The 8,611-nt window shown below is 44.1% G+C and overlaps 1 protein-coding gene across 4 annotated transcripts in view; it reads left to right on the forward strand.

Moving 5' to 3' along the window:
• The window catches only part of PPP2R2C (protein phosphatase 2 regulatory subunit Bgamma), a 350,473-nt gene that overhangs the window by 319,626 nt on the left and 22,236 nt on the right, over positions 1-8,611 (forward strand). The gene's annotated exons all lie outside the window — the stretch shown is intronic.

Raw genomic sequence — 8,611 nt, forward strand, 5'->3', positions numbered from 1 at the left:
GGGTGCTGGGAACTGTCCCGGTCAGGGGCATATCCCAGCCCTGTCGCCTGATCAGGTGTTAGAGGCACAGGGCTTGAAAAGAGCTGCAGGGGTGGGGTAGGTCCCAGCCCTGTGCCCCGAACCACTGGTGGGGCTATCTAGCTATCTGCTAGCTGCCCCGCCAGTGGATTGAGGCAGGGGGCTGGGACCTGCCCCTCCCCTGCAGCAATTTCCAAGTCCCCTGCCCCTGATTGGGGAGCTGGGGCCAGGAGCTTCCTGCTGCTGGGGCAGGAGGACATTGTCCCTGCCCCAGCAGCAAATAGCCCCCCTGGAGGCAGGGTACAGTGTCTCAGCCCCGGCCTAGAGACAACTGTTTTCCAGCCCAGTGCTCCCTGCCAGCCCCTAGGCTAACACCCAGGTGGAGCCTAGAACTCCACCAGTGGCAGCAGGGGCTCATTGCAGGGCCACAGGAAGTGGGAGTAAACTGCTCCTGGATTTAATGCATGTGTAGAAACACCCACTGTCTCCTTTTTTTGTCCTAGAAAATGTTCATTTTCAAAGAACAGGTATTTGGAGAGTCTTTGGCTGAATATTTTCCTTTCTTCTTCATTTGCCATGATGGCAGCATCCACCTGAGCCTACCATGGCCTAGAACAGAGGTGTCAAACTCACCTGCCTGCAAAGCCAGATTTGGACCGCAGGGCTCTTTACAGGCCAGAGCTGAACCTGACATTGTGGCAAACAGCAGCCATGCAAGTAGCACTGTGTCAGCATAGTTCTCACTCTCTGCCTGCTGCCAGGAGCCAGGCCCGATGGGGCTCCATAGGCCTGAGTTCTGGGGCAGGCCTTTCCTCCCGCTTACCCTGCTCCTGAATTTCTAAGTCCACCAGGAGTTCTGTGGGCCAAAGGAAACTGCTCTGTGGGCTGGACCTGGACTGTATGTTTGATGTCTCTGGCCTAGAAGTTTACAGATACATACAGATACACTCCTCACATAACCCATAGGGAATGAATTGATGTGATTTTAAAAACTGGAGTAATCAAAAATATAATTGTTTGGGTAATATGGCTTGGTGAAATATAAAATGCTTACTGAGCACCTGTGGGGAGCATGGTTTACAATTTGATGATGAAATCTGCAGTCAGAGCTGTGGAGAGACTCTTCCTACCTTTGCACTTGTTTGGACTGCTGTGCCATCTACTTTTTCTCTGGACGAAAGTAGTTCTGGCGCTGTCTGGTGTGAGGAAGTGTTGCCCTAGTGACAGTGAACTCCAGTGCAGAAGAGATAAGGCAGCCCAACCTGTATTATAATTTCTGTTGGTAGTCCAGGAGAAAGGGGCTGGTCCATTCATCCCAAACCCTAACCTGTCCATTCATCCTCCATTTTGCTCCCTTGCACAGTGCAGGTGCTTGCCTGTATATGACCTAGAATGATGAAGAGGAAAACTGTCTCATGGAGATGCATTTTTATCCTAACTGTAGGAACCTGCAAAAGCCAGATTTGGGGAGGACTCTTCAGATGTGAAACTAGCATGAGATAATCTGAGACAAAATTAGTCTCCAGTTATTTATAAAATGTTCATGTGTGCACACACATGCAGTCACGCAGCCAGTATGGGCAAGGTCTATTGCTGAAAGACCACAGGATTTAAATATAAAAATAGAGCAGCTGTGGGATTTTTCCTTCTGCATAGGCATGCACAAATTCCTACTGATATGCACATAGCATCTAGATAAGCTGTTCAGGTAACTTATAAGAAAATGTTTGCAAACAAGGGCCAACATAGATGGTAAATGACAGCTTTTCTTCCCAGCTAGGGAAACTGGGTGCATCTACACAAGACACTAGCTGTGCAGTAGCCTTATAATACTGAGAAGTAGCACATCACAGCACAAACACTGCTAATATGCTACTGCACAGTAAGTATTATTAGGCTATTATTAGGCTACTGTGCAGCAGCATCACTAAAAAGATGTTTGGTGCTGCTGCTGCTGTGCAATAATTCTGGTTACTGCACATTTTACTTAGCACTTGATTATACAAGTACTAAATTACTGTGCAGTAACTACTGGATGGAAATAATAGTAATATGGAACCATCACATGTTCTAAGTAGCTGGTGGACTTGATGGAATCTGCATGTAAAGATAATTCAATGGAAAGATGTATAGAAACTTTAGGGACCCAGATCACTGCAAATGATATAATCCTACTCAGTTTCCCTAATGTTGCTGAAGTAGGAGGGAGAATGAAATCTGTCTCTTGCTGGAGAAACAGATGTACTGAGAGATAAAAACTAGTCGTGGAAGATTTTCATTTAGAAGTGACAGATTTTTTAAGGCATTTAGACACCTAATGATGGACATGGAGTCAGTAGCAGTTAGGAGCTTTTGAAAATCCCACTAAGTACCCATGTGTGTCAGTAGGTTCCTGAATACTTTTACATTTCTGCCCTTACATGACTAAGTAAAATTATATCAGTCACAGATACTTGCATTGTAATAACGATGCACTTAAATGATGTGTCCCACTAAAAGTTGTTGTTTTCTTTTCTAATGGGAGACCTGTGACAGAAGTAAAAGAAATGGGATGAATGAAACTCTTTTCTTGCAAACCTTTTCTTCACAAAATTGTACAAACTGGCAATTGCAAAGAGATGGTGTGAGCTACCAGAAATACTGTGGGCTAGTGCAATGGTGTTCAACCTTCCAGCCCCCGTGGGCTGGATGAGCACCTGGATGGGGCTGATCTGTGGACCTGAAGCAGCATGGGGTGAGCAAGTGGGCATGACCCAGCATGTCAGATCCAGCCCTGAACACCAGATCTGGCAGAATGCACCGTTCATGCTCCAGATCTGATTGTGGATTGACCCCATGAGCCAGCTAAATCTAGCACTCAGGGTGACATTAACCAGCCTACAGGGCTCCCCATAGGTCTGTAAATTTGGCAGAGGGGGAACAGCAATTAACAAGGCCACCTCTTCCCCACTGCCCAATTTCTGGAGCAGCATTAAGTATTCTGCCAATTCTGTTATCGCTTTTGCTGCTGCAGTAAGCATGGTAGCCTAGGAATTTGAATGATGGTCTTAGAGCCAGGTATGTCTCATTCCCCACCTTTGCGTACACACGCACGCACGCACGCACGCACGCACACACCCCTGACTCCTGGTAAGAATCTAAAACATTCATAGAACAAACAGCTCAGAGTTTGTTCCTCCCTCTGCATCTTTTCTGGTAAGCACCATGTGCCAGTGAGCTCTTCTCTGGCCTGTCAAACCACATGGAGATACAGGTTTTTCATCTCAGCCCATTTGGCTGCCCAGCACTGCTGATGCTGCAGTCTGTTTAGCATGCGTACCCTTTATTCATGCCAAATTCAGAAGCAAAGGAGCAAGGCATCTATATACGATGAGAGAGGAAATCTGCCAATTGATTTATTCAGAAGCAATTAGATTCAGCCCAAAGGAGAAAGAGAAAGGAGATTAGAGACATTTGAGAGCAGGGGGAAGAAGAAAAGGAAGCCCTTGATAGGAAGATGCTAGAGAGGTGCTATGATGCCAGGTGAGGGCTTCCTGGCATGGACAGGAAGGGAGAGATGTGTGATTAGACATTGAAATGGGAAATGAGGGATAAGATGGATGAAAAGCAAAAGAGAGAGAGAAGATCCAAGAAAGGAAAGATGGGTAGGGCAGAGGGTAAAGCAAGGAAGATGACTTGGATACCAGATGATGGGAGAGAAGGGGAAACAGAGAAAATCAGGAAAAAAAGAGGGAGGGCTGTGAAGGGTGACTAAAAAGAAAAAAGCAGAAAAAGGAGGAAGAAAACAAGGAAGAAAAATCAATTGGAAATACGGGCAAAGAGTAAAAGTGGGAAATAAAAATGGATATAGACGATAGAGCGGAGGCAAAAGAAGAAGGAGATGGGAGAAAAACAAGCATAACAGTAGTTCATTCAGTTCAATTCACCAGAGTTCCTATATTTTATTCTATTTCCCTTGTGGCAGAGAGAAGCTAAAGCCAAAGAATTTGGCTGGTAGTGATCGAGGTATGGAGAAACTTTCTGGCCAATTCTAGCCCTGGGGAGGGAAAAGGGAGAGCATACAGTATTAGTACCGTAATTGTTCTGGTCGGACCAGGGACAGAGGATAAAATGGGTCTTTCCATCTCTAATTTCAAGATAGCCCTGCACTGCATTTCTAATAAGGACCCTGAAATGCCCAGCTTAATTTACAACAATTGATAATTGTACCATGAAGAGGATGCACGATAATTCAGTGTCATTGGTAATGCAGTATGTAAAAAAAAATAATGAACAGCAGTTTTTCTTCAAAATACACATGCTTGAAAAATTAAATGGCAGGACACTATATGCAAGCATTTTACCAGTATACTGGGTCTAACATTGCTGTCCAAATTAAACCTGTGTAAAAAGGTTTAAGGGAAGGACATGTTTTTCCAAGATAGCTACATTTTATACTCTAAAACATGTATAGGCATATGTGGAGTATTGGATACATACATAACCCCCCTGTTACTTATACAGTGTTGTTATATGTTATGCAGTGTTTTTCTGAACAGGAATAATAGCCATCCTACACTAGGTTCTCTCTCTTATTGTTATTTTAAACATCAGGTAAGGTTATAACTCATCTGTGTTTATGACCTTGAGGAAGCCTGGGCACTTTTCATTTACATAATGCTATTTTTACAATGCCATTAAACTGCAGTAAATAGGGCCAGCATGAAAAGTAGTTATCTACATGCAACGCAATAGGGCCACTATTGTAAAAAATGCCACTGTATAGCCAAGGGAGCCTGCCAAAGAAAACAGACTTTCAAAATATAGGGTAGGTAGTTCAAGAAATGAGAAGTCACATGGATTGCAGAGGCAGCTCTACTGCAAACTAAATATGATGGAGAAGGGGACAATTTTGACTACCACTGAGTTCTGTTCAATTGGCACATTGTGCAAAAACCTGCTATTTCTGGATTCATCTGGAGGAAGGGTTTTTATTCCCCAGGGAAATGTGTTCCAGCCATGTACAGCTCTGCAGCCCGTGACACACAATGCCCCTTCATTACGAACCTGTTTCAAAATTTTGCCCAGGGGAAAAAACATAGCACTGGGCTAGGCAGTTAGAATCACAAATTGTGTATGTTAGCACCGAGATATGAAATACCCTCTACTTTTTCATGTTGTGAATAACCATTACAGCGGGAGTCCTAATGACAAGACACGGTGATTTGGAAGGAGTGAAATGTTAGATTTACTGCTGTTGATTCAATTTCTGAAACAGGCACTAATCTTGATCAATAGGCTTTATGCTGTTACTGGGATGCATTTTATCAAGCTGTTACACTGGCTTCTTTTCTTTTACTGTTTGGGACTGGTACCTCACAGCAGAAAGACAGGTTTGTGGCTGGCCAGTTAATGGGGAGGGAGACAGAAGCCTGCCCCTGTACAGTGTCTGGTCACAACCATTTCTGCACTCCTCCAAGTATAGCCTTCCCTGCAAGGGTCCCTTTGGAAAGAAAGGGCAAAGTGGTAGCTCTGACCTAGTCAACAGAACTGGATAAGTATGGGAGGTCCTCTAAAGGGATGTGACAGCAGGCATGGTCCCTGTGCCTGACAGTTTATTCCAGCATAGGTACAAGCTTTTATTGATTAGGGTGTCCTGCACAGCCTCTGCACTACCAGTATCTGATTCATTGCTGCAGCATTTCAGGATATCTGGTCTAAGAAAAATGCTATTTTGTCAAATTCTTTTCCACCATCAGTAACAGGACTTAGCATAGAGCTGACTGTGTTTCTAATGATTCACAGTGTAGAAGCTTGCCCAATTCACTGGGCAGAATAGAGTTTCTTCAGTGACCCTATATTGTTTCTGAAATGAAACCTCAGCCAACTGTGCAGTACGACTCAACAGACACAATTCAGAGGCACTTAACTGCACAGTTGTTATTCAGATTTTTTTAGGTTTTTATTAATATACTGTTTAGTCACTAGTGGGCCAAACTGGGTTCCAGGCTGCATTGCGCTAGATGGAGAGTGAAGAGTAAGAAAATTCATGAAGTGAAGAGCCTAAAATCTCGTTGGGCAAAGGACATGCCAAAGGTCACTCAGCAAGTCTGAGGAAGAGCTGCAAACATAACATATGACACTAAACTGTGTTGTCTCTCATGTAACATAAACTGTGCAGAGTAACAAAAAGGTACAGAAAAAATACTTTTAACTGTTTTCCAGGGATGAGAATAATTTATTAGATGTGGGCGTATGAAATATATTCTGTTGGAATACATCAGTTATTGAGTGCCAGCATTGCGCATGAAACTGTATCCAAACAGCCCCTCTTTTAAAGGCCATAAAGGCTTCAGGTGAAATTCCTTTCTAGTGCAGAGGGTAAACTGCATGTTCTCCACACAACTGAAGCCCACTGCTGTGATGCTTTGAGGAAAGTGAAAGGGTGGATCTGCTTTCCAGTAGGCCCCCCATAAGCTCTGTGCACTGATTAGAAATCTCTGTTTTGACAATGGGAGTTATTTAAGGATCCAGAATATCAGGAATCTAGTGGCCAAGCTATTAAAGAGTGGATCCAGAGATATGAGTTTGAAACTCATTCTGGATGTGTGCCAGGGGCTGTCTGTCCCCAGACAACCTGCTCTTTTGGGCTGGGCAGACAGAGGAGAGGACTCCTTTGTGTGCTGTTGGCTACAGAAAGTGGTATGCCTAAGTGGTGATAAACACTGAAGGACATTCAAGTGGCTTTAGCTCATGAGTAAAATCCTGATTCCACTGAATGAAATCACAGAATCATGGAAAATTAGGGTTGGAAGGGGCCTCAGGAGGTCATATTGTCCAACTCCCGGCTCAAAGCAGCACCATCCCCAGCTAGATCATCCCAGCCAAAGCTTTGTCGAGCTGAGTCTTAAAAAACTTCCAAGGATGGAGAGTCCACAACCTCTCTGGGTAACCTGTTTCAATGCTTTTCTACCCTCCTACTGAGAGAGTTTTCCCTGCTCTCTAACCTAAACTCCCCTTGCTGCAACTTGAGACCATTGCTCCTTGTTCTGTCATCTGCAGCCACTGAGAACAGTTTGGAACCACCCTTCAGGTAGTTGAAGGCTGCTATTAAATACCCCCTCGGTCTTGTCTTCTCCAGACTAATGGTAAAACACCCACTGATTTTATAGAGCCAGGATTTCATCCTCATGAGGGAAGAGACAGGAGCATGCAATTTATTAATTTAAACCATGGGCTGGATTAGAGACCTGCCTGCAGGCAGGAAGAAGAGTAAATGTTCTGTCCTCAGAAGCCTGAGCCTCTATCTGCAAACCCTGCAGATATTCCTAACAAATCTTCTGTACTCAGACTGAGTTGCAGGAGTGGAGGACTGAGGGTAAATGATCAAACACTGTCACATCAAATTTATCAATAAATGTATCTTATGGGAACGTTGGAAGGTAAATGTTCTAATAGCACCCATTTCCCCAGACATGTTAACACAGCATCTGACTAGGAACTGAATTCAACAGGAAAAGAAAAAAAGACATTCACTTGCACAATACACTTGACTGATCTTCATAACTCCCTTGGCAACATTCACTACAAAAGATGTGCAAGTTAAGTGGTATCCAGGTGGCTATTCTACTACTGCAGTTTTGTGGCATTTGGAATTTTTGTTTAATGCCCCAGCTCTGGAGTCATGTGGGCAACTGGCTTCCATAATAAAAAGAAGAATATTCTAGTCGTTGTAGCTGCAGGAAAAAGTTTGAAAATATGACCATTAGAACTTTTTAAAAAGCTAGAAATCAAAAGAGTAAGATATAATGCTTTTAAAATCTTATGATATAAATCAGTCCCTTGTTTTGGGGAATCATATATCCCAATTTTTTTAGTGCTTGGAGTTGGAAATACAGAAGTTGCTATAAAATCTATTAAATGCTATAAGACAATGATAGGTCATGTGAACTAGTAAGACCATATATATAAGATAGCACAGACTTCTGGACCCCACAGTGTTCCATCACATGGCAAGGAAAAGCATTTCCCTCACCACAGGGGCTACAGGGTAAAAATGACATAGGGGCCGCATTTACAGAAGACACTGACTGTATAGTTGTTTCAGCGCAGTAATCATAGAAGTCGGGTCGGAAGGGACCTCGTAGATCTTCAAGTCCAACCCCCCACCCGGGCAGGAGAAAAAGACTGGACTCAAATGAGTCCAGGCAGGTAGTCATCAAGCCTCTTCTTAAAGACCCCCAGGGTAGGAGCCAGCACCAATGACCTAGGAAGTTGGTTCCAGCTCCTAGCCGCCCTGACTGTGAAGTAGTTCTTGCGGATGTCTAATCTAAATCTACTCTCTAATAACTTGTATCCTGTTTAAACTTGTAACATGTTTAACGATTTCTTTGCCTCTGTCTTCCTAAGCAGGGACCAGAACAGCCACCTCCCTGCTGGGCCCCCCTCGGGCCCCATGGGAGGCACACCTGGGCCATGGGTTAGCGAGGATTTAGTTAGGAAGCTTCCAGAGGGGCTGGACGTATTCAAGTCAGCCGGCCCGGATGATCTCCACCCTAGAGTTCTAAAGGAACTGGCCGAGGTCATTGCAAGTCCCCTGGCACAACTTTACGAG

The sequence above is a fragment of the Crocodylus porosus genome, unplaced genomic scaffold (genome assembly GCF_001723895.1).
Source record: "Crocodylus porosus isolate Cpor-Errol unplaced genomic scaffold, CroPor_comp1, whole genome shotgun sequence".
NCBI lineage: Eukaryota > Metazoa > Chordata > Crocodylia > Crocodylidae > Crocodylus > Crocodylus porosus.